Source organism: Panthera tigris, chromosome F2, assembly GCF_018350195.1.
Source record: "Panthera tigris isolate Pti1 chromosome F2, P.tigris_Pti1_mat1.1, whole genome shotgun sequence".
Taxonomy (NCBI): Eukaryota; Metazoa; Chordata; class Mammalia; order Carnivora; family Felidae; genus Panthera; species Panthera tigris.
The window spans coordinates 62,491,198-62,516,960 of record NC_056676.1 but is presented as its reverse complement, the minus strand read 5'-3'; the positions used below and the strand labels follow the sequence as shown (position 1 = coordinate 62,516,960).

At 39.0% G+C, this 25,763-nt stretch overlaps 1 long non-coding RNA gene across 2 annotated transcripts; it reads left to right on the top strand.

The window, feature by feature from the left end:
- The first annotated feature begins 3,281 nt into the window (after nucleotides 1–3,281).
- Nucleotides 3,282–20,884, top strand: LOC122234968. 2 transcript variants are annotated; one of them, XR_006212981.1, is made up of 3 exons: nucleotides 3,282–3,753; nucleotides 6,407–6,509; nucleotides 20,377–20,884. It is a non-coding gene; the product is annotated as an uncharacterized LOC122234968 (long non-coding RNA). The 2 variants fall into 2 exon arrangements; XR_006212980.1 differs by having other exon boundaries at nucleotides 3,282–4,070.
- Nucleotides 20,885–25,763: the final 4,879 nt, after the last annotated feature.

Genomic DNA, 25,763 nt, shown 5'->3' with positions numbered 1-25,763 from the left:
TGATGACTCTGGAAGACTGAAGACGGAGGTGCTGCCAGATTCTGTGTTTCCTGCTGGTGGGAAAACCTTTCCTAAGAAAATGAAGCCAACATGTGGATACAAGACATGTAGTACATTCTGGAGACACTGGAGTTTCTATTCCCTGTTGGTCCCTGGGCCATATTTGCTCTTTTTGTGGTTATACGTCTTCCAATAAATTTCCATTTTTTGGCTCAACTAGTTTTGTGTTGGCTTGCTGCCACTTTCAACTAGAAATAAACCTGACTTAGGCAATTATTTTTCAAAACTCAAGACTCCATAAACTTTCACTCCAGGGCCAACAGGAGATTCTAGGATCTGCCCAGATAGGAGAACTTGAAGCTGGGGCTGACTGAGGAGTGGATGTTGCCCTTGCCTGGCTCTAAGCAGGACTAAGTTGTAAGGGACCCAAGGTGGGGACAAAGGAGAGGCTGGGGACTAAGAGGCCATCCTCATGAATCTTCTAATCCTTATGAGCTCAGTCACATAATAAGTAACAAGAATAACAAACATAGAATCAAAGGAGGGGAGGTGTGTCAAAATCCAGAATCTGTGACAGGTCATAGTCAAATGGAGCAAACAGGCTAGAATGGGTAGTTAAGAGTCAGTATCTATCATACAGATGACAGTGTTTGGGGACTGACACAAAAAGGCCAGTACTTCAGTTAAAGGGTGACTGTGACTCTGCTTGCAGAAGGAACCCCATTAATTATTAAATGAGTAATAGTGTTTTAATTCTTTACTTATATTGTCTGTTAGTCCCACGTAGCTACTTTTTCCTAGTTCACATTAAAACAAAATCCTGGTGGAGTATATCCCCACTTTCACAATACTAGGCTTATAAAAATCCAAATTTACAAGACCATTATTTTTCTACAGTGAAGGACTCTTTATTCTACAAAAAAAAAAAATTATCACAGCATTTCTTTAAATAATAACCTGTTTCCAATATGAGTCAATTTGTATGTAACATATTTGGATACATCTCTTACATGAAGAAAAACAAACCTATAAGCATAAGTAAATTGTACAATGTATTTAAATTTGCAAGGTTTTAAGCCTGCTGTCGACATGTAGGAGTTCAGAGGTTGGACATAAATGCATCTCATTCCAGATGAGTCATATTTACTTTACTATTTTAACATTTCTGAGATGTTCTCTCTATGTTGATTCATTCATGCTACAATCAGGAAGAAAATGTTGTAAGGTCTTTAGAACTCAACATCCAAGGTCATAAATTTGCTAATACCATGGCAAGGACTATTGAATGGAGAATCATAACCATCATCTCTTAGATGAGTAGTCTTTTAGAACAGAGAGCACTTTCGCATTTATGATCTTATATGAGCCTCATTGTGGTCCTTTGAAGCAGGTATTATAGCCTTTTTAAGGATGATAAAATTGAGACTGTAACATTAAATGACTTGCCCGAGATTATACATGAGAGTAGTACATGGGAGAGCCAGGATTCATATCCATTTCTTGTGACTATTTCCTTTTCCAGTACAATACAGATGCTTCACAGCAAAATACCGTCCTTGTCCTTGAATGAGCTGTCTGAGATATCTTACAAATGACAGTAACAACTTCCTCTTAAGGCAGTTTCCTGTTTTCCAAGCATGATACTGCATAATTGGCCCAGGACTGAACTTCTTGATAGTTGCTCAGAAGTCAGAGCATGAAATGCATTCAAGCAGTTTCTCAATTACTTGGCACCAAACTTTTCTTGGCTATGATCCTGCTGTCAGATAACTGATAGATATGCCCGATTTCTCTCTGGTAAATTGACTACTGCTATTTGTCTGTGTTAAACTGATTTAGCGAAACATGTTTATTCTAAAACCAGCTGAAGTATATACTAAAGTGGAGTAAAACTTTGGTGGTTAATTTTGCATGAATAAGTCGGAGAATCATTTTTTAAAAATTGAATCCATATTTAAATATTTGAATTTTATTGCATTTTTAGAAGCTTTATTACATTTTTAGAAGTTTATATATTCACCATGAACATATATTTTTGTGAGTGTGAGAAATACATAGTCATCATTTGTATGGCAATGTGTTTGCTTTATTGAACAAATCCCCAGCTAAATACTCATTAGAGGCTAGGACAATAACATAGGATAATGAGATTGCTTTGTTTTAATTGGCGGATAGGTTTGTAGAAGGACAAAATATTACAACCATGTTAGAAATAAGACACCTTTAGGGATTCATCAAAAGTATTAGGGAAAGTTAGAATGTGCTTATGATTATAGGCAAGCAAAAACTTGAGAAATAGAGAAACTGTGATTAGCTAGGTTGTTTAATAAATAATTAGAAAAAAATTAACCTTCTCTAGTCAACTAATTCCACCACATCACTTTCCCTCCTCAAATGGGAAGTTTTAGTTATGTAATAAAACTCTGTTTGTATGAGGGAATAAATATTACTAGCCTTAACATGTTCTCATTATGGTTTTACATACACATTTACATATTTTAAAAAATAAAAGGAAGAACTTAATCACTTCACACTAGAGAATTTTGAGGGGACAGAGAATTAAGTAGCTGTTATTCTGCTTTAAAATCTGTAACAACTCTATCATATTAATGTTGGTGACATTCAGAGAGCCCCTTAGTGGGCATGTTCAGTCTTCAGCTAATTTGAATCTGTGAAAAGGTGAAAGTTTGTCTGAAGAATCCTATTGTTTCCATGGTTGCTTCCGTCTTAAAATCATTATCTGGTAAGGTTATCTGCTGAGCCCTTTTCCTTCAAATATGTATGCAAAAGACGTTCGATTTAGTACTCCATTTATATGTGTTATTTACAGCACAAATCTTACAGCAAGGATTTCATGCTTGGAAAAGCCCTCTTGAAATGACTGCACGTTTTGCTTAATTTACAGTGTTGCAATCTGCAGCCAGTTTTTCAAATAAATGCCACATTAACAGGGTAATTATTTACATACGGGCTTCATCTTACAGTAGGAGAACCCAGGCCTTCCACATATTGTATCAGACACTCTGACCATGTCACATAATTAAGTCAATAAAACATTATACCTAGACAGACGTGCTTGCAGCATAGGTATTTATACAAATCTCTTCCCAGACACTTGGCCCATATTCATGGCCTTAGGGAGAGTGCTCTCAAGGGAAGCCAACCAGTTTTGGCCCTTCATCCTGACTTGGAATGAGATTTTTGTGGGTTAGATTCCAAATGTTATTGAAGTTGCCTAGCTACCATGTCTCAGTAGAAGAAACAGAACGTAGACAGCAATTGGTCATGTAGCCAATTCCCAGAGCCTTTCTTGACACCTGGGTGGTAGGGAGTTTTCCATTTTCACCTACCAGATCTCCTCTGAGTAAGACTGACTGTGGGCAAAGGCTAGGGTGGATATTCCCCCTTTGCTCCTGATTCACACTAAGTTGTAGAAGCTTTCAGGCCCTTGTGACCTGGGAGAGAAGTTAAAAGTCAGGGAACATGTATTGTGGAGCCCTGATTGTGTGTCAGGATAGGATAGAGAGGTACATAATGCTTGTTCTGAGGGAGCGGTGATGCTGAAGGAAACTTCCCCGAGGAAGAGATCATCAATCTGGAGCAGGAAGAGTGTGCTGGCACGGAAAAGAGCAAGAGACCTGCAGGCAGGAGCAAGTGCCCGTGTGACTCAAGGAAAAGAGCATCATGCGTTCAAGGCTCTTGGGCATGCTTACTGGGGCTGAAAACAAGATGATCACCTAAGAGGAGCAAGAGGTTTGGGCCGATCCTTGCAAGGTCTTAAAAGAATTATGAAGAATCTTAGACTTTCTTCTAAACACAATAGGGAATTATTACAGGGCCTTCGCAGAGGAGCTTTATGAGTCACAGTTATGGTTTTCAAGAGAACCTACTGGCTCCTATAAAGAAAATGGATCAGTGCTGGCATGAGTGAGGCAGTATTGGATGCAGGAGACCAACAGGAAGCTATTATGTGTTTATTCTACTATTCCAGACAGAAGACGGTGGAGACATGTACTAGGATAATGCCACCAGAGATGGAGGGGATGAGGGACCCAGGGGGCATTTTAGAGGTACAACTGGCAGGACTGGATGTCTGGTTTGGCAAGTGATAAAGGGAAAGTAGGGGTCAAGAACAAAGACATATTCTCATGAATGCCCATGAGAAGCAGAGGAGGAGCAGTAATCCTTCTTTGGGAAGGTAGAGTTCCAGATACTTGTGAGAAATGCGAATCTTAAGTGATCGCTGGTTTTCACTGGCTCTCCCCGATTCACGGCAGAGAGGTCTATTGGCTCATCTAGATCTCTGATGCAGCTGTATTTATGTTCATTGCGTTTGCTGTTTCTTTTTCTGGTTAATTTATGGATATAATATTAGGATCTAGGGGGAAAATAAACCTTTTCTCTTTTTTCTTTCTCTATAATTTTCCCCCTAATTTCTCTTTTGAGGCCATCCAGAAAGGCTATGAAATAGAAAGCAGAAGATTGTGAGGGTATGTGGATTGTTGTTGGTATTTGGGGAAGTTTTAATTTATGGTGAGTCTACCAATGATTGCTAAAATCGCCTTAAACCCACCACTCCCAAGACTTAAATGAAAAAACTCATGATAGTTCAGTATAATATCTCTGCCAGGAGATTTCTGATAACTATAATTTGTGCTAATAGAAAATGCATGATCTCTCATTACAGAGTTTGTGGGAAGGTAATAATTGCTCTATTGCCTAGACAAGAGAAGGAGTCCTAACCAGTAATGGCAGGGAAGGAAAACAGGAAGAAGCACCCATTTCCCCTGCCTGTTACTCTCAGAATAGTTTTTGTTAAGTCTATTCAAAATTCCTACCTGAGTTTTGGAATCCACATTGTTTAGTAATTTCAATCACTCACAATAAGACGTTTATGAAAAACATGCAGCATAAAGCCCCCTGTATAGATGAATTCCAACTGAGAAATGCAGAAAGAATGGTAAAATTAGAGAAATCACAATTTTATAATTCCTAATCAGGCAGATGGGCCTTTAAGGGCTCCTGTTTGTGACTTATCCCCTTAGATCTTGTAGAGTCCCATGGCTAGTAATAACATGGGCAACCGAGCAGAGCGATATGTTTCTGAAGTCGCCATTTTCTACCTGTGGGACCACATAGGGAATTTACATAGCCAGAATACGTTTGTTTTCTCATCTGTAAAATGGTGCCATTAATCACATCTGTCTCTAAGGATGAAATGCTATAAGACATAAAGTGTTTAACCTTCGTTAACAAAAAGTCTCTAAGTACCTACTCTGTAACAGGCACGAATTTAACACTCAGTTTGTTGTAGACATTGCTCCAGGTGCTAAAAATCAAAAGTGGTCGGGGCGCCTGGGTGGCTCAGTCGGTTGAGCGTCCGACTTCAGCTCAGGTCACGATCTCGTGGTCCGTGAGTTCGAGCCCCGCGTCAGGCTCTGGGCTGATGGCTCAGAGCCTGGAGCCTGTTTCCGATTCTGTGTCTCCCTCTCTCTCTGCCCCTCCTCCGTTCATGCTCTGTCTCTCTCTGTCTCAAAAATAAATAAATGTTAAAAAATTTTTTTTTCAAAAGTGGACAAGACACCCCAGCCCCAAGCTTCATAAAACTTACGTGTTTGTGGTGGGAAGGCACCAAACACGGTGTAGAGACCAATAAGGAAACAATCACAAGTCATAATAAATGCTGGAAGGAAAGTAACTATCTCATTCTGGGTGGTCAGGGAAGGCATCTCTGAGGAGGTGACATTTTAACAATGCAAAAAGAGGGGATAATGTGGGTGGGGGAAGGAATATTTGTGTCAAGACTCTAAAAAGCTTTGGCTTCTTTGTGGAATCTGCTCTAGATTGAATGTTTGTGCCCACACCCCCAATTCATTTGTTAAAATCTAAGTCACAATGTGATGGTATTAGGAAGCAGAGTCTTTGGGAGATGAATAGGTATATGAAGATGAAACTCTCATCTATAGGATTGTGCCTTTATTTTTTTTTTTCAACGTTTTTTTTTTATTTTTTTATTTTTTTTTTTATTTATTTTTGGGACAGAGAGAGACAGACAGAGCATGAACGGGGGACGGGCAGAGAGAGAGGGAGACACAGAATCTGAAACAGGCTCCAGGCTCCGAGCCATCAGCCCAGAGCCTGACGCGGGGCTCGAACTCACAGACCGCGAGATCGTGACCTGGCTGAAGTCGGACGCTTAACCGACTGCGCCACCCAGGCGCCCCGGATTGTGCCTTTATTAAAGAGCTCCCTTGACCCTTCTGTCACATGAGACACTGCCTATGAACCAGGAAGTGGGCCCTCACCAGACACGGGACCTTGATCTTGGACTTTCCAGCCTTCTGAACTATAAGAAATAAATTTGTGTTGTTTATACGTTACACAGTTCATGGTGTTTTTGTTATAGCAGCGTGAACGGACTAAGACAATCGGTGGAGATAAAGCCAGCTCTGTGTCAAGGAGCAGGAGAAAATGAGCCTGAAGTCAGAGCCAGAGCCTGATCATTCCAGGTAAGGTTAGAAATTAGGATTTTTTCCCAAGAGTGACAGGAAACCAGAGCATAGCTTTGAGAGAGATAAGTTAAGTGACCCGGTGTATGTTTTAAGCACACCTTTAATGTTATATGGACTTAGAGTGGGTAAGAGTGGAGAGGGCACAGTCAGGAGACCGTTGTGCTGATCCGTGAAAGAAGCAATGGCGGCCGGTCTAAGGTGGCAGGAGTGGAGAGGGAGAGAAAGACAGGGATTCCAGATGCACTTGTGACAGAATAAAGAGGACTGGATGGCAATTGGTGCAAGGAAATAGAGAGGAGAAAGTGGGAATCAGGATGGGGACCTGGGCTTCTGGCTAATTCACTGGGTGGGTGGCCATGCCATTTACAAGGGCTGAGGAGAGAATAGGACCAGGGAGGAAATGGCCAGATCAAATCAGCAGTTCTTTCCAAGAAATACTAAATGTGAGCCATCTAGGAGAAAATCGAGGACAGAAACTTTATCCCAGCATGGGAACAAATCAGTGTCATTCATTGTTATTAATAATAACCTTACTATCTTTAGTGAATGGAACTGTTGCTTGGAGTATTTCCTTAGCAATTCTTCCTTGTGAACCTCAGATAATTACAAGTAACTATTCAGATATTTGGGGATTCTATTTTGGCAAAATGTAATTTTATCACGATTAAATTCAGTGTGCTAAATGATGTCAGAATTTGTTAACTTTTGAAAACCATAATTTTAAACACCGCACAAATAGAAAAAAAAATAACATTAAATCCCGAGTGGCCACATTGAAATGGAGACCTCGCTTCCTTCAGTCAATAAAATCAGTCAGTAAAACTGTGCAGTTTTGAAAGCCAATGATAGCTCACCAATTTTTATTGTAGTTACATGAAAGGACAATATACATTCTTGGATTGAGTTAATGTGTTTGTTTTATGCTCCAAATTACCTTAACAGCAGCATTCTTGAAAAAGCAAATGGTATAATACCTTTCCTTCAGATCCTGGAACATTTAATCTACATCGCTATAAAAACAGATGTTCATTCACACTGTCACTTAAAAATATAGATACAAGGCCCCAGAGGGAGGTGATTGTAAGTTACTGTTCCCTCAGCAATTATAAATTGCTTGCATTCAGCTGACATTTCTTGTTTAACTGAGACCCATATGATTTGAAGGCTTGCACCTTGTTATCATTTGAAAAGTATAAGGCATTGTTATCATTTGAAAAGTATCAGGCACCTTGTTATCATTTGAAAAGTATTACTGCTTTTTCAAATAAAGAGATAAATAAAATTAAAACATTCTGTTCATTACGTGTGTTACGTTGACAAACAATCAAATGCTTGGTTGGAGCGAAAGTTTATATACTATTCGTAGCAGAGCACTAGACACAGCTGAGCAAAACCATTGAGCGCTTTTTAAATTAAACTAACTTGAATCTGGTCATGTGTGAGCAGGGTGGCCCTGTGCCCTAGCCCACTCAGGACTGAGGGAGTTTCAGCACAGAGACTGTTTTTAAATTGGGACTTTCTTGAGCAACCTGAACAAGTTGTTCACACTCTAAAGAGTCTGGTTAATTATGGCCCTTGAGTTGGGTGAGGATGAGTGTTATTTTCACATATGTGTATTTTTTTTAGTTTGTGAGACCCTCCCCCCAAATCACTAAAAATTGAATCTGTTGATTTTGAGATTAAAAAAAAAAAAAAAAATAGATCTTTAGGTGGTGCCTGGGTGGCTCAGTCGGTTAAGCATCTGACTTCAGCCCAGGTCATGATCTCATGGCCCGTGAGTTCGGGCCCAGCGTCGGACTCTGTGCTGCCAGTTCAGAGCCTGGAGCCTGCTTCGAATTCTGTGTCTCCCCCTCTCTCTGCCCCTCCCCTGTTCACACTCTGTCTCTCAGACAATGGATAAATGTTTAAAAAAATTAAAATAAAAAGATAGATCTTTAAAAATATACAAAATTTTATTTGCATGTTTCAACATAGGGGTTGGGTCTTACCCTATTTTATTTATTTTTTTTATTTGAGAGAGAGAGAGTATATGAGCTGGAGAGAGGGGCAGAGGGAGAGAGTGAGAGAATATTAAGCATGTTCCATGCTCAGGGCAGAGTCTGATGTGGGGCTCCATCCCACAAACCATGAGATCATGACTAAAGCTGAAATTGAGAGTCGGATACTTAACCAACTGAGCCACCCAGGGGCCCCGTTCTTACCCTCTTTCTATGCTTGGCATCTCAATAATGCCTGCCATAGGCACTTGATACGTATTTGATTTAACAGGATGTTGATTTGTCAAGAAAATTAAGAGGGAGAGAGATACCACAGTGTAAGAGTTTCCTTTCCTTCCCCAAGGCCCCAAACTCTCAGATTTATATTAAAAAGGGAAAATTACTATAATCCATGCTTTATGAAATTTACCTTGGTGGGGGGAGAGAAATGTGTGAGAAACTTTCAGTTTCCAGACTGATGCAAAAAGTTTTATGAGCCAGAATGCAGCTTGGTAATAAAAGCATTCTCTTCATCAGAACTAGAGTTTGTTATATCGCTGCAACAAAGCCAAATATTAAGCCAAATTTGTCCCTTTTTTTGCTCTTTAATGAAATAGCTGTATTTTTCAATGTTTAACTGAAGCATTTGATTGGTGGATTTTAAAGAAACTAAAGTTAAAGGAAACATTCTCTTTCTGTTCCTTTTATTTAATTTTTAAAAAAATAAACCCAGCAAACCAGTTAGTCTACATTCTTGGTAAAGCATTACCTGTTTCTTAACACGAGGAAGTAAAAATACATAAAATATATATAAAGCAGTGTTGGATCAAGGCCACGTACCTCACTGCTTATGTTGTCATTTGAGACCAAAGATCAGAAACTCCCTTTTGCCACCCACATCCTCTTTTCCAGCCAAGCAATTGATTCAATGGAGATGCTAAGTGCATCTGTGAACACGGGTAAAGTTTCATTGTAAATGGGAAAAGGAGCAAGGCAGAAACGTTAGTGGGTTTCCCTTTCCTGTCATTTATAAACAGGGATAGGTTAAAGTTACTGAACGAGGACTGGGTGTGGGGGATGCCAAGGGAATAGGCGGTAGGGGTGGGTAGTGCCAGCAAAAGGGGAGGCTTCTGTCACGGGCTTAAACGTCTCAAGAGCAGTGGAATAACAAGACAATTTTCTCACCATGTCGATTATATCTTAATTTTCACAAAATTGGACAAGTTTCATAATGGCAGATATTCTCAAAATCCTGGAAATGTTTGTATCAATAATAGGTGTTCGTTTTAAAGCAAAAATATACTTCATAGTAGTTTTTGTGACTGCCTGCCAATGTACATGCAGATACACATCTTTTTGCCCCTTTTATTTAAGAACTCTGCATTTAAAGAGATGTCTGACTTAGGTATCTTGTCTTTGGAGATTGTAGTTAAATTCCTGTGAATTGCTACAGCAATTTGGAATGAGTTCAGAGAGATTTGAAATTTTTTTTTTAATGTTTATTTATTTTTGAGACAGAGAGAGACAGAGCATGAACGGGGGAGGGTCAGAGAGAGGGAGACACAGAATCTGAAACAGGCTCCAGGCTCTGAGCTGTCAGCACAAAGCCCGACGCGGGGCTTGAACTCACGGACCGCGAGATCATGACCTGAGCTGAAGTCGGCCGCTTAACCGACTGAGCCACCCAGGCACCCCAAGTTCAGAGAGATTTGGATGGGTTGTGTCTACCCATAAACTATTAGATTAAACAAATTCCGAAAAGAATAAAAGGAAAATGTACTAGTTTCCTATTGCCTCCCTAAGAAATTCAGTGGCATGGAATAAACTTAAATATGTTATCTGACAGTTCTGAAAGCCAGAATTAGTGAAAACATATGTCTAAGAAATTTGCAAATGCATGACCTAAGATGGTTTTCCCAAAATAGCCCCAAACTAAAAACACCCAAAATATCTGTCAGTAGGTAAATGGCTGAACGAATTGTGATGTAGCCATTTACCCTACTGATACACATGACCACATGGATGCGTCTCCCAAACGTTCCACTGATCCAAAGAAGCAGGACAGAAAAGCAGGAATTCCTAGGAATTCTGCATGCTTCCATTTATAAGAAGTTTTCCAGAACAGGCAAAATTAACCCGGGGCCGTAGAAATCAGAACAGGGTTTTCCGCAGTTGGAGGTATTGATTGCAAAGGATCCTAAGGAAAGTTTCTGGGGTAAAGGGACTGTTCCATACCTCGATGAGGCTGTTGGGTATATGGGTACCCACATTTGCCAAAACTTATTGAACCGCATTTTATTTCTAAAAGGTGTGAATTGTAGTGTATACTAATTTTAGCTTTATAATAAGCAAATAAAAATAATAGCGAACTAAATACATAGCATTATTCTAATTTCATTTTCATGAAAAGTATGTTTTATGTTTTCCACAAATTACTAGAGGCAAATAGATCCATGAATAAGGGTTATCTCCAGTTGGTAAAATCATTGGTACTTTTGCTTCTTTACATTGTCGATGTTGCCTGCAATCTATATTTTGTAAGGAAGTCACTTAATAAATGCATGCCATCACATACATGTCAGGTCTATGACAAAAGTATTTGTAACTTTTCATATCCTATTTTATATTTATTTATTTAACTTAGATGTTAGTTATTAATATTTATTATATTTATTTACTTATATGTATATATTTATAATATATCACATATAATGCTTATTTCATTATATTTGGTTGTTTTATATTTATCTTTATTTTAAATTATATATTACTTATTTTATTATTTTTATTTTATTTATTATATTATTTTATACAAGTAATATTTATTGGAAGCCAAACATAATTTTTCAGTATAACCACACTGTTTAAAAATTAAAACCAAATTGCGATGCCTGGGTGGCTCAGTCCATTAAGCATACGACTCTTGGTTTTGGCTCAGCTCATGATCTCATAGTTGTGATATGGAGCCCCATGTTGGGCTCTACACTGACAGTGCGGAGCCTGCTTGGGATATTCTCTCTCCTCTCTCTCCTCCCCTCCCCTGCTCACACTCTCAATCCTTCTCAAAATAAATAAATAAAACTTAAAAAAAAATTAAAACCAAACAACAAAGAATGTCTTGAAGAAATCAAGACTTGATCCTGAGAAGCATGGCGGAGCTCTTTAAATGTTGGGTAGTTCCAGGGTTCCTGTCATTGGTTCCCTATCTTTTTATCCACTCTATATGCATTTTTGAGTGAACTTAATTATGTTTAATAACTGCCTCACCGCCAAGCTAACAACTTCCAATGTCTTTTTCTATAGGGCTAATCTCTCTCCTGAGTTTCACTCCTACATATTTATCTACCTTCTGGGTATCTCCAGCAGAATGGCAATTACCTCAAATTCAACACTTTCCTACTGGAAATAATTAACAAACCACTTGCCTAACTCTTTATGCATCTTTAGGACACACACTTGCTCCTCACTTAGCCAGGAACCAAAGGATTCCCCTGGTTTTCCCCTTTACCTTCACTGTGCATCTCATGGGCGCTAAGTTCTGGCCATTGAATCTTCTAGATAGCTCTTGTGTCTGCCTCTTGCTTTTTCTCCTGTTGTCACACAGAACCACAGTTGGGTCTGTTCTTTATTAGCTTGAGCCTGACCCATGTCAGTAACTTACTGCCTTATTTTTCTGCTCCCACCTCAACTTTTATAGCTATTGTGTTTGGGCCACGTGCCAGCGTGCCCTTATCAAATGCAACTTGGCTTCCAAAGAGGACAGAGAGCAGTAAGCAGTGTGGGTGCTAGAATTTGCCACTTACTATGTGCGACGTGGGCTAGGTAATTAACTTTGACTTCCTCATCTACAGTGAGCAAATAATAATGCTTATATCAAAGTGCAGTAAGGAGCCTTAAATGAAATGATCAATAAAAAGCGCTTTACATGGTGACTGGCTCATTCCAAGAGATCAATAAATTCTATGTTTTTACCTGTTATTCATTAAAAAAATGTTTTGTCCATTTTTTATTGGTGGTTTCATTCTGTTTTTATTTTTATTTATTTATTTTGAGAGAGAGAGAGGGAGAGAGAAAGCAATCGGGGGTAGGGGGGCAGATAGACGGGGAGAGAGAATCCCAAGCAGGCTCCATACTGTCAGCATGGAGCCCAATGCGGGGCCTGAACCCACGAACCTGTGAAATCATGACCTAAGCTGAAACCAAGAGTCGCACATTGAACCGACTGAGCCACCCAGGAGCCCCTCACCTGTTCTTCATAAACTTAGCTTGATTCTGTAGTTTAGCATATCTGAAATCTTGGAATAACTTATTGCAATTTGCTATTTTCTGTCTACTCAGTCATTTCTGTCCACTGTCTACAGTACAAAAAGCAAGGCAGAGGTTAAAAAGAATCCGTTGATTAATGGAATGCACTGAAGTGTACATACTACAAAAACACACCCCAATTCTCTTTTCTTTCTGCAACAGAAGGCATAACCTGACTTCTAACTGAGTGGTCTGTACCTATGTGTACTTCACAAGTTCTGACTAGGAATGTCTCCTTCTCTTTCTTTCCTTTTTCTTTCCTTCTTTCCTTCCTTTTCTTTTTCTGTAGTCATATAAGAAGTTTGCCAAACAGTGAAGGTGACATTGTTTTCCATTTATTTTCTACTACCTATAGAATTAGGCTGTTTCTTTCTCTGTAAAATAGGAATAAAACTGCAATGACCTAGTAGTGCAGTTGTGAGAATTAATTCATGTAAAGCGCATATTCCTGGCACATAGTAAGGACTCTATAAATGTTTATATATATTATTTATTGCTGCTACTATTACTATTATTATTATATCCTCAACTCATTCAAACTCTGTGGCAATCTAGAGATGGCATCAAAATGGACACATGCACACACATTTAGACAGCAACATTTGTATATATACATACATAACACATAAAATACATTAAGGACTTCAGTTCATTTTCTTTGATGTAGTTTGAATTTTCTTGGCAGTAGGAATTTCTCATATTTTCAACAATGATTGAAATGACTTCCATACTGCTTCACCTGTTCAGTTTTGTTCCATTTAACTGATATTTATTGGGCTGAATATTATGTGTCAGGCACTTTTGTGTGGTAATGGGTACCGAGTGGCAGGTGGTATTAATATATCCCTGTTCTTGTGGGGTTTAGAGTCCAATCATGAATATAAATATTAAACAAGAGATTACAAGTTTGATTAATGTTATGTTTGGGGAGATAAATGGTACTATGGGAAGGTGTGGCTGTCATCCATTGATTTATTGGTTTCCAGGCAGTGCATTAACCGAGTTATTTAATTCATTTTGATAATAGTTTCTCAGACTATATATCCTAAACAAGGAAACTTCTGCACTTCTTGCCTATATTATTTTAAAAACAAAACCTTTGAGCAGTGGACTTACCTTGGTAATCAGACATTTAAAAGCTTAGAATGAAATAACAAAAGTTTTGAACCAGGTTACTCATAAAATTAGAATATACAAAGTAAATGAAAGAAATTTAGGCACTAAATCATACTCTGGAGAGATCAGTGCATTTAATGAATGAATAAGTGAATTCAATAAGTAGAATAGAAGTTTAATTATTACATAATTAAATAATTAATTTAATTAATTATCTAATTAAATTAATTAAATAATAATTAAAAATACATTATTTTTTTTTCAGTGCATACTATTTTGCTGCTAGCTTTTTTCTCACAGCAGTACATCATGACTTTCTATATCCATGAATAGATTCATAGTGGGTTTTTTGTTTTGCTTTTTTATTTATTTTTGAGAGACAGAGAGAGACAGAGCATGAGCAGGTGGAGGGGCAGAGAGAGAGGGAGACACAGAATCTGAAGCAGGCTCCGGGCTCTGAGCTGTCAACACAGAGCCTGACGTGGGGCTTAAACCCAAGAACCGTGAGATCATGACCTAAGCTGAAGTCGGAAGCTCAACCAACTGAGCCACCCAGGCACCCCAAATAACATTCTTTAATTTTATATTTCCACATACTAACTTTGTAACCCTTGGCAATTCATATTTGATCTCTTTTTCTAAGGTAGCGCTTTCAAAACAAAATAGAGATAAAATTGTGTACCTTAAAGTCTACAAACTACATCAACTATTTTGAATAAAAGTAGGTAATAAATGTGAGAAATCACATTGCAAAATTTTATAAACTTCAGTTTTACTTGACATTTAAAAAAGCTATGCTGCTGAATATTGTAGAAACAAACAAGCCTTAGATGTCGTCGTGTATGTTGTATCATTCAAAGGAACCACAGTCCTCTTTAAGGCAGGAAGTTTCATTGATCCATTTAACTTAAAGACAATACATAAATATCTTTGCAAGGAATGAAGTGGTTTTATTTATAATTAATCAAATAACTAATGAAAGATTTTTTCCCAATACATTTATCTATATATGCATGCATGTGTTCATCGACATAGCCAGCCAGCCAGCCAGCCAGCCATGTGTTTTGAGTTTATGCGGAGTTGACAGTCATTCTTTCAAAAACCCTTTCTAAGCACCTGCTGTATGCAGTGCTAGGCTAGGTGTGGATGGGAAGTGAGATGAACAAGATTGGTCCCTGGCTTCAAGCGGTTTACATTTATTTTCTAAAGATTATTCTCTAAATATAAATTATGTTAGTCATTTGTTTGCTCAAAGGCACTGAATTTTTATGGCTGAAACCATGTAATTCGTGTAGTTTAATGTAATGTAGACTGCCACTGAAAATAGTATGGACCAAACATTTCTTCAAATAATTTTCCATTTTTACGTTGCAATTCTTTTATAGTTGCAATTTCAGAATTTGAATTGTAATCCTGCCATCAGTCTAATATTTCTCTATCAAAGTCTTTGTCTTGGTTTCTTTCTTAATCTCACTCACTTTACTATATCTTCAAGTATATAAATATAATTGTCTATTATGAAATCATAATACCATAATCCTTCCCTTCCTTGTAACATATGCTTCATGCCTTACACTGTGTGTGTGCATATATGCAGTACGCACACAGGATGCACACACGTGAATTTATTTCCACATCATGCATGAGACTGCCTTTATATGAGGGGCACAGTGAGATGCACAGAAATGAGAATGAGCAAACAAATGAGCAAGAGAGAGAGACAGAGAGAGAGTTAGGTTTACTGCGAACCTAAAATGGCTGGCAAATAGCACAACTTAGAAGGCTAAGGAGCTTTACAACAGGGTGCCTTTAAGCTGTCAGTCATTAACTCCAGCTTACATACACTTCCTCTTCCTTAGAAAATAAGGGCACCAGGCACCTGGGTGGCTCAGTCGGTTAAGCATCCAACTCTTGGTTCCAGCTCAGGTCATGATCTCATGTTTCCTGAGATGGAGCCCCGTGTCAGGGTCTTGGCTGGCAGCGTGGAGCCTGCTGGGGATTCTCTCTTCTCTCTCCCTGTCTCTCTCTCCTCTCTCTCTCTCTCTGTCTCTGCCCCTCCCCTCTGCTTGCTCACTCTCTCTCTCTATTTCAAAATAAATAAATAAACATTAAAAAAAAAAAAAAAGAAAGTAAGGGCACCCAAACGTACTGACCAGCCAGTGAGAACCTAAAGTCATTAAACCCATAATAGGAAAGGATAACTGGTAATTTAACATAAAGAAGGCTAATGTTTATGATGATGATGATGATGATGATGATAGCCATAATAATAATAATAATAATGATATCCAGACACAAAAATTCTGCATGCACAGACATCAGGATTAGTGAAAAACTCCAAATACTTTAGAAGTCCTCAAGGTATTTTTATTTTATAATACAATACCATAATTTATATTCATCATAATCACTTCAGCTATCAAAAATGTTTCTACATTTCATGTGGCCCTTTGAAGAAGAAATGAAGTTATAATGATTCGGTGTGTAAAGTTGTCTTCTAAAATAGTTAACATTGTTTAAGAGTTTGATCACCCCACAGGGAAAGTTCCAACAATGTAGACACCCTTCTGTGAAATACTTTAATCCCAAATATCTGTGTAAACAAAACACTCACTTACTTTTCCTGGGCTCTCATGCTATGCACTTCTTTCTTTCTTTATGGATCTTCTCCAATTAATTTTCCTCCCCTCAGTAATGAGATTTCCTTTAAAGTAATGCAGTATTCTAAGCATCAATAAACACCAGGTTTGCCTCTGCTGTGCAATGGGGTATCACTTTAAGTTTGCCATGCCTTGTCAGTGACAAAGTTCTTAGAAGTTTTTACCAGAAATATTGTATTTTCAAAGTTACTCCAAAGTCAAGAATATGACTCAATCATATGATCTTCCATTTGTGGTGTGCAATTCCATTTACTTGGCTTTTTTGTTAATGTATCCAATTTCTCTGAATGACTCTAACATTTCTTGGCTGTTGACACCACCAGCCCTTCCAGAATCCTGAAATTTAAAAGCACAAGACCTTATAAATCTTTCAAAAAATATTATCTAATGTCTGTCTTCGATTATTTTAATTCCTTATACAACCACCAAATCTGATTACAATTTGGTTTTCAATCCAGATTCGGTGACTTATTGCTTATGTTGTTTCCATTTTCTTTTTTCCCTTTCTTCTACTTTTTCCCCCTGGTCGTCTACATCCATTTCTTCTTCTTCTGTTAACCCCAATTTCCTTCCCCTACTAAGGGCAATGGTTGGTGGTATGCCCATCAGAGTTCCTTGCCCTTTCTTAGCTAAGAGGCATCTGAAGTCTCAAAGACTGAAGTGTGAATTTGCGTAAATAAGTCATATAGGAATGCAGAAGATTATAGATTTTACGCTATCCACCAGGGAAAAAATGGGTAATATTTTTTCTTCATGTGCCAACTAGGTGATTATCTTTATGAGTTATTCCCATTATTTCCTAGTGCAGATGGCTCTCTTCATGCAAAGGAAGATTTTTGTGATAGCTCTTGTTTCCATAACCTTTATTGTTTATACTCCCAGAGGAAGACAGACGCACAAACTCTACCATCATACAAATATATTAAACCTTGAAAAAAAGTGACTGGACTTGTGCTGGAGTCACATGCCTACTTCTTTTTTTTTTTTTTTTTTCTTTTCATGTTTATCTATTTTTGAGAGAAAGAGAGACAGAGCTTGAGCAGGGAAGGGCAGACAGAGGGAGACACAGAATCAGAAGCAAGCTCCAGGCTCAGAGCTATAAGCACAGAGCCAGACACAGGGCTCAAACCCTCGAACAATGAGATCATGACCTGAGCCAAAGTTGGACACTTAACCAACTGGGCTACGCAAGGGCCCCATCACATGCCTATTTCTGAACCAACCATAATAGTTGGAGAAAGAAATGTATCTAATTGGTCATTTTAGCCCTTGTCCTCATCCATGGCAAGAAAGAGGCCAATTAACATTTGGTAGCTGGATCACAACCACGTAGAAGTATTAAGCAAATTTCACCACTGTCTAATACAGAGAACATTCCAGCACTCTACTTTAGTAGACACCTGGTTTTATTTGTAATATTAAACACACAAATTCTACATTTAAAAAATGCTGTCTTGGGGTCAAATGTCCATTGATTAGACCTGCAGCTTTGTAGTAAATGTTTTTCTTTTCTAAATGGAACATAATAAATTGTCACCTGGAATGCAGGTTGACTTTTTAAAAAATGTAAGTCTGTGGATAGTGCCTAACAATGACAAGTAACAACATGTAAACCAGGAACATGAGAAGATCATATAAGAGCAGAATCATGTTAACAGTGGTGAAATCTATTTTAAATCCATTAGAAAGGCTTCAGTAGGTACAAGTAATGAGTTTTAAAGCACCTCGGCCAGACACACCAAACAAGCTGCTAGTTCACCACACAGGATTCATTCATCATTTATGTTGCCTGCCAAACTGGTCGCTTAAAACGGACCAGGCATGCAGTGGAGATGCTGATCCAGGAGATTTTCAGACATGAGGCCCGCACAGATGTTAACTACCAACAACAGCTTCAATAAGAAACGCAAGAGTTTTGATACTGCAAGGAAGAAAAGATGAGGAAAAATGACTTCTAGAATATTCTAGGCAGACACATATTTCTCCATTTAAGGTTCCAAGCAAAACAGTCAGATGCTCAGCATAGAACTTCACTAGAGGCTCTCTTTTCTTTAAATCTGATGTGCTGGTTTTACTGATGTACTTCCTCACTTGGTAAACCATAATGACCCGTTCCTCTGGCCATTGAATTCCTACAGAGACCAGGCACCTGTGTTACGTCTGCTGCTTCAGCTATTGCCCGCTGATATGCATGCCTGTTGAGAGTGAAATGGGTGATGTGTTTGTTCCCAAACCTGGTTTGGCCAGGTCGTTTATTACTATAATAAAATAATTAAGTATTAATAAGCTGAGGTAATATTTACAGTAAACGAGAGTTGTTTATATGAAAATTAGGTTAAATCCATTGTAAAATCTTGGCTAATATAATTTTTTAAATGCTGTGCAATTAGGTGTGTGAACCAATTTTAGAGTGGCTGTGGTGGCCACCTTGTTTTCTACCTCAGATTCATTTTCCTCCATTTTTCACCTGTGATATCATCTGATGCCCCCCACAAATTCACTCTTCTTTCTTTTCCCTCTCTTCTTCGGTTCTTTGGAAGGCTGACTCGCATGGACTCGTTCAGCAACGGGCTCCCCTGATCTCTGACTTCTGCTTGTTTTGGTCAGTGAGGGTCCCTGGCAGGAAATCAAAGAGAAGGAAGTATTGAGTATTTCTTGCCTCGGTTCCTTCCCTGTGGGATCACATTAGGTTGCTTACACTCTTGGACCGAAATTCTCATTTTCTGACAGGGAGCCTTCTCTCTCTGGCTTCTGGCAACCATCCCTTCTCTCTTCCTTTCAAACCTACAGGTAGGAACTTTAGTTAGATTTTACCAGCCCTACTGTATGACATTACCCCTGGTGTCTCCCCATACTTTGCCCACATTTTTATTTGTAGTCCCTTTTGAGAACTCACCTTGACTTACCCGTTTTGAGTGCACCAGCCATTTCCTGCCAGCATTCTGGCTGACATGCTGGAGGGGTGAAACGAAGGGAGCTACTGACATGAGACAACCTGGATGCAAATTTTAACTCTTCTCCTATAGTAAGTGGAGAAAGCAGGCATCAGTGGTATCTTTTCAAACTCTGCATTCTTCTTTTTAAATTTAGAGAGAGAGTGTGTGTGAGGAGGGGACGGGAGAGAGAGAGAGAGAGAGAGAGAGAGAGACTTAAGCAGGCTCCACACTCAGCATGAAGCCCAAAGGGGGGCTCAGTCCCACGACCCTGGGATCACAACCTGAGCCAAAATCAAGAGTCTGACACTCAACCAACTGAGCCACCCAGGTACCTCTCCACATCCTCCTCCTCCCCCTTCTTCTTCTTTTCTTCTTCTTCTTCTTCTTCTTCTTCTTCTTCCTTCTTCTTCTTCTTCTTCTTCTTCTCCTCCTCCTCCTCCTCCTCCTCCTCCCCCCCTCCCCCCCTTCTCCTCCTCCTCCTTCTTTTTTAAGTTTATTTGTTTACTTTTGAGAGTGACAGAAAGCACAAGCGGGGGGAGGGGTGGTGGTGGTGAGGATCTGAAGAAGGCTCTGTGCTGACAGCAGAGAGCCTGACGCGAAGCTCCAACTCACGGACTGTGACCTCATGACCTGAGCCGGAAGTTAGATGCTAACTGACTGAGCCACCCAGGCGCCTCCTTCTTTGTAAAAATGTAGATAATAAGAAATGCTACTCCACAGACATACCATCTCCTTCTACTGTCACAGGGAGAATCCATTATGTGTAGCTTTTTTTGGTTAGCTCAGTGTCTGGCACATGCTAAGTGCTTATTAAGTTTTGATACATGAATCAGTTATTTTATGAATGAACGACAATTATCTTCTCGTGCAGACTCACTTCTTGGTAAATTTGGCAGTCGTCAATCAGACGACTCCTTATGTGTCTTGAGGAAGAACTCCTCGACTGAGAACACATCTGAAGAACTTTCACTAATGTCTCATCCCACTGGTTTAACACATAATCTGAAATAAATCCTGCAAAACTGAAATGAGCTAAAGTAAAAGGACAAAACGAGTTATGAAGGTTTGCACTATTTTGGCCTTAAAGCCATATGGGTTAGGACGTTTAAATGTCTGACTTCCTAACCAACTAAACTTTCTAGAAAATGGCACACTTGCTAATTATCCTGGTGTGCTCTGTACTGACATATTAACGGTTTGTTATTCAACACTTATATAACCTTACATAACACTTCCTGTGGACCAGACTTATTCGGATTACCCTATATATACAAAAACACCTTGGTTTGTGAGCATAATTCATTCCAGAAACATGCTTATAATCCAAAGCACTTGTATATCAAAGCAAATTTACCCATAAGAAAGAATGGGAACTCAGATATTTGTTCCACAACCCCAAAATATTGATATAAAAATGATTACAATACTGTAATCTAATACAAAATAATAAATAAAATACAAAATAAAAATAAACACATCAACCTGCACTTACCTTTGAAAACCTCCATGGCTGGTGTGAGGGAAACAAGAGAGAGGAGGGTTATTGTATAGGACAACTTTCACTATCCCTATGAGAATCACTGCTATCTGTTGGCTCAATGGAATCTATTTCTGAGCGAGGGCCATTGTATACACTTGGCCGGAAGTTGACTACAGTACAGTATTAATAAACTTGTGTCAAATGCTATATTTAATGTAACTGGGGATAAGGCAGCAGAGGAAAGGATCTACAATCTGCAGGCAGCCTGAACTAGAATGAAGCAAAGTATTCCTAAGCTTCCTCTTGTATGGAAAAGCAAGCAAAGAAAGGACTGTCCACGGGTGCTTTGAAGTGACAAAAAATACACTAGTGCCAGATGTGGGCATCTTCCAATGTTCTGAAAAACCACTGATTCCTGCCAAACACCGTGGCCTGACACTTAGCATCCAAGCATGGGAGAAGATTACCCACAATCCTGCAGTGAGAGGGAGAGAGAGAGAGAGAGAGAGAACCATTGGCTCAGTTGTGATCATGTGATGTTCGGTGTCACATACTACTCATATTGCAAGACATTGCTCGTTTATCAGGTTAAAATTTATTTCAAATGTTTGCTCATCTTGCAGAACACTCACAGAACAAGTTACTTGCAATCCAAGGCTTTACTGTATAAACTTATGACCCCCCCCCCCACTGCCCACCATGTACTAATCCTTTTATTAGCCCATTTTACAGAGAAAGAAACTGAAGCACACAGAGGTTAAGTAACTTGGTTAATGGCCCATGGCCTATGCATGGTGAAATCAGAACCTGGACACTTAACTACTAGCTTGTAGTTGCCTATAGCAGAGAAACGGTTATGTGTTTACTACAACGTTTCCTTTTTCAGATAACACAGAGAGGCTACATTTCCTAGATTGTCCTGCAACTAGATGGGGCCTGTTAACTGGGTTCTGGACAGAGGAATGTAGGTAATGGTGTAACCTCCCCTTTCAGGCTTGGCCTTTGAAATCACCGTATGTAGTCCTCCCACTCTTCTGTGGCAGCTTAGGAAGTCAGGGGACCACCAGGGCCCACAGAGGACCACAGGGGGCCACTATCAGATGGAAAAGGGCTGCCTGACCTATTTTCAACTATGTATGAATAAGAAATAAACTTTCATTACCTCAAACTATTATTATTTAAGAGTGCACTTATTCAGACATAGCTTAGTGTGTGCTAACAAAGAAATTGGTATTTTGAATCATATTGCTTTAATGTAAAACAGTAATCTATGGCATTGGCTTCATTGCTAGGCAACAGTAAGGCCAATATGAGAGATGAGGATATATAAGAAACGAACTCTCCATTTCATACTGTGGAAGCAGCTGGAAAAAACTGTTGCCTGTAGTAACTTGGGAGACAGAGTAAGTGTCTTTAACTTGTATGTTAAAAGAAATCGAATAATGGGATTAGAGAATTAGTGTCTATTGGCTATTATTGGCTGCCTTTGGAAAGGTTAGTGCCAAAAAAAAAAAAAAAAAAAAAAAATCAGAAGATACCTGGCCAGCATGAAAGCAGAATTGAAAGAGAATAGATTCTGGAAAATGGGGTCCTGCTAAGTGAGAAGGTGCAATTAGATAGTAAGATGAGACTTTGAGAGACACTCAAGAAAAGAATCAGACTTCAAAGGTTGTAAGGCCCCCAAAGAAGACATTGTCTCTTACACCCACATCAGACTGTATCCAAGAAGAATAAGGTACAAGGAGGAACTTCCCTGCAGATAGAACCAGGGGCAGCCGAGAACAGTGGTCAAATACATCCCCTGGGAGTAGAGCAGGAGCAGTGGGTCAGCAGAACAAGAGAGTACTCGTGCCCTTATTCCCGCACCCTGAACAACTTCACGTTCTCAAACTGGCTGATGGCCCTGTCATATTGCCAGGTACAGTGTGCGAATTTAACAGCGATATCTTGCCTTAAATCATAAAACAGCAGCTTTCTCACCTCAAAAATGCCACCTTGATAAAAAAATATATATATAACAGATAATAAGATCACCATGGACATGGCAATAATTTTAAATATCTCATGGCAGCTGCTTTCTGAAAAACTTTAATTGCTCTTTCCTCTTTTGGGAAATATCTAGTAATTGTCAAAACACTTAGGGGAACTGAAATTTTATTTTTTTAATTTTTTTTAACGTTTATTTATTTTTTTTGAGACAGAGAGAGACAGAGCATGAATAGGGGAGGAACAGAGAGAGAGGGAGACACAGAATCTGAAACAGGCTCCAGGCTCTGAGCTGTCAGCACAGAGCCCGACACGGGGCTCGAACTCATGGATCATGAGATCATGACCTGAGCCGAAGTTGGACGCTTAACCGACCAGCCACCCAGGCGCCCAGGAACTGAAATTTTAGTATGAATGTGATACTGGAACACAGGATTGATCTCTGACTGGCAGGCATATCCCCATGGGCTTACCCACGTTTGGTTTCTGTGTGAGGTAGGAAGCTGAGCCTTGTCTGTTGGATGAAGGTATTCAGAGAAGGGTGCAGAAGAGGCGCAGGGCGAAGGAGAAATATGGTGGGCGGAATTCTTCTACTACTAGTTTACTTAAATGACTGGTAGATACATTCTTTTACCTTAAAACCAAAACATTATATTGTAGATGAGATTGTAGCATCTAGATGAGTTTTTGAGATAAGATATAGAACTACAAATAAATTTATTTCTGCATTATCCATAGACTTCAGCTTCCCTGGGCTGAATCATTTGGCAGGAACGAGTTTGTGTGTCTAAGTTAACCAAGAAGCTGGGAGGTGAGAGAGAACAGAAGGAAAGAAGGGGTGTAGGAGGCATCTTACAATTTAGCAGAGTGGGGGTTGGTGCTTCTTGATATTTATATCTAAATCCCAGTGGTCTTAGGTCACTGGAAAGAAGAACAAAATTCAGGCCTGGGATTTCTAAGGGTGAATGTTCCAAGTAATTATGATGCATGATGCCCTCCTGGCAGAATGAAGATGGAGTAACGGCACACCTGTGCCCTTTGTCCCTTTTCATTTCTTTCCCTTTCTCTCCTTAAGTCCTTCAGTTCAGTTCAAATGAACATGATTCCAAATGCTATCACTCCAGACAAAGGTATATTGATTTCTAGATAAGTAAGTGAATGGATGTATGGATAGAAAGATAGAAAGAAAAAGAGAGACACAGAGAAAGAGAGAGATCCCATGAGTTAATTAAAACATGACTCCTCTCCCCCAATCACCATTTCACCCATTCACCTGCTACCGTGGTGGCACAAGACCCAGCTACTTGGGGACAACAACAGGACATTGTGCCGCAGAAAGCAGGGCACACCGTATTTTTTTTCTGCAGTTGGTAAAGTGGAAGAATGGGGACCCGGGCTTGCAAGGGATCATCTTTCTTATCATGGGATGAGTCTGTAGAAAGGAGTCGAGCAAAGACCAGAGAACCCAGAGAAGACAGAGCCTTTCCAGGGCCTGGATCCAGATGAGTCATAGTCTAGCCCTTGTGTTTCCCACTTTCTTTCCCTGCTTCAATTAGTCTGAGTTGAGTTTCTGTTTCTTCCCATTAAAAGATTCTGGGCTGAAGCAGAACGAGAAGGCATCTACAAGAGTTGGTGGTGCAGAGGGAACGGGTATAGTCTGGAGAAACCATTACTTTTCCAAACGACCTTTTTCTTGATTGAACTGATGTGTTGAGATTTTATTAGAATTTAGATAACATTCAAAAAGGCAACTCACTGGTAATTTTTTTGAAGAACATAAGAATATCATTATAATCTAATTATATAATATAATTATAACATAATTATATTAATAATGTATTTAATTATGTATTTAATATTATATTTATAATGATAAAATCTATAATAATATATTATTATAATTAGCATATAATTAATATATAATGGTGTAATTGATATATAATGTTAATCATTTGTTATATTGTTGTTATATATATGCATATATATATATATATATATGTCCACTTTATAAGCATGATGGCCGTGATGTCAAAGAATTTCAGAGTCTTTTGGAAATGTTCAAAAATAATTCTCAAGTATTGGGGTCACAAGAGAGATGTAATAGAACTGAGAAGCTAAGATATGCCAAGGGGTAGACAGCACTCTTGGAATGCGTCCAGCCCCTTTGATTTTAGCAATTTAGGATGTTCCTAAAGTTAGGAGTCCTATCTTTTTTTTTTTTTTTTTAAATTCAAGTTAGTTAACATACAGTGTAGTCTTGGCTTCAGGAGTAGAACCCAGTGATATATCTCTTACATATGACACCCGGTGGTCATCCCAAAAAGTGCCCCCCTTAATTGCCATCACCCATTTAACTCACCTCCCCACCCACCTCCCCTCCAGTCTCCTATGGTTTGCCTCCCTCTCTACTTTTATCTTATTTTTCCTTCCCTTCCCCTATGTTCATCTATTGTGTTTCTCAAATTCCACATATGAGTGAAATCATATGATATCTGTCTTTGACTTATTTCACCTAGCATAATACACGTAGTTGAAAATGACAAGATTTCATTCTTTTTCATCACCGAGTAGTATTCCATTGCATATATATACCACATCTTCCAGCAATTACACTAGTAGGTATTTATCCAAAGGATACAAAAATGTTGATTTGTAGGTGCACATGCACCCGAATGTTTGTAGCAGCGCTATCCACAATAGCCAAATTATGGAAAAAGCCCAAATGTCCATGGATTGATGAACATATAAAGAAGGAGTCACATCTTAATCCTCTTTGTTATCTGCCAAAACCA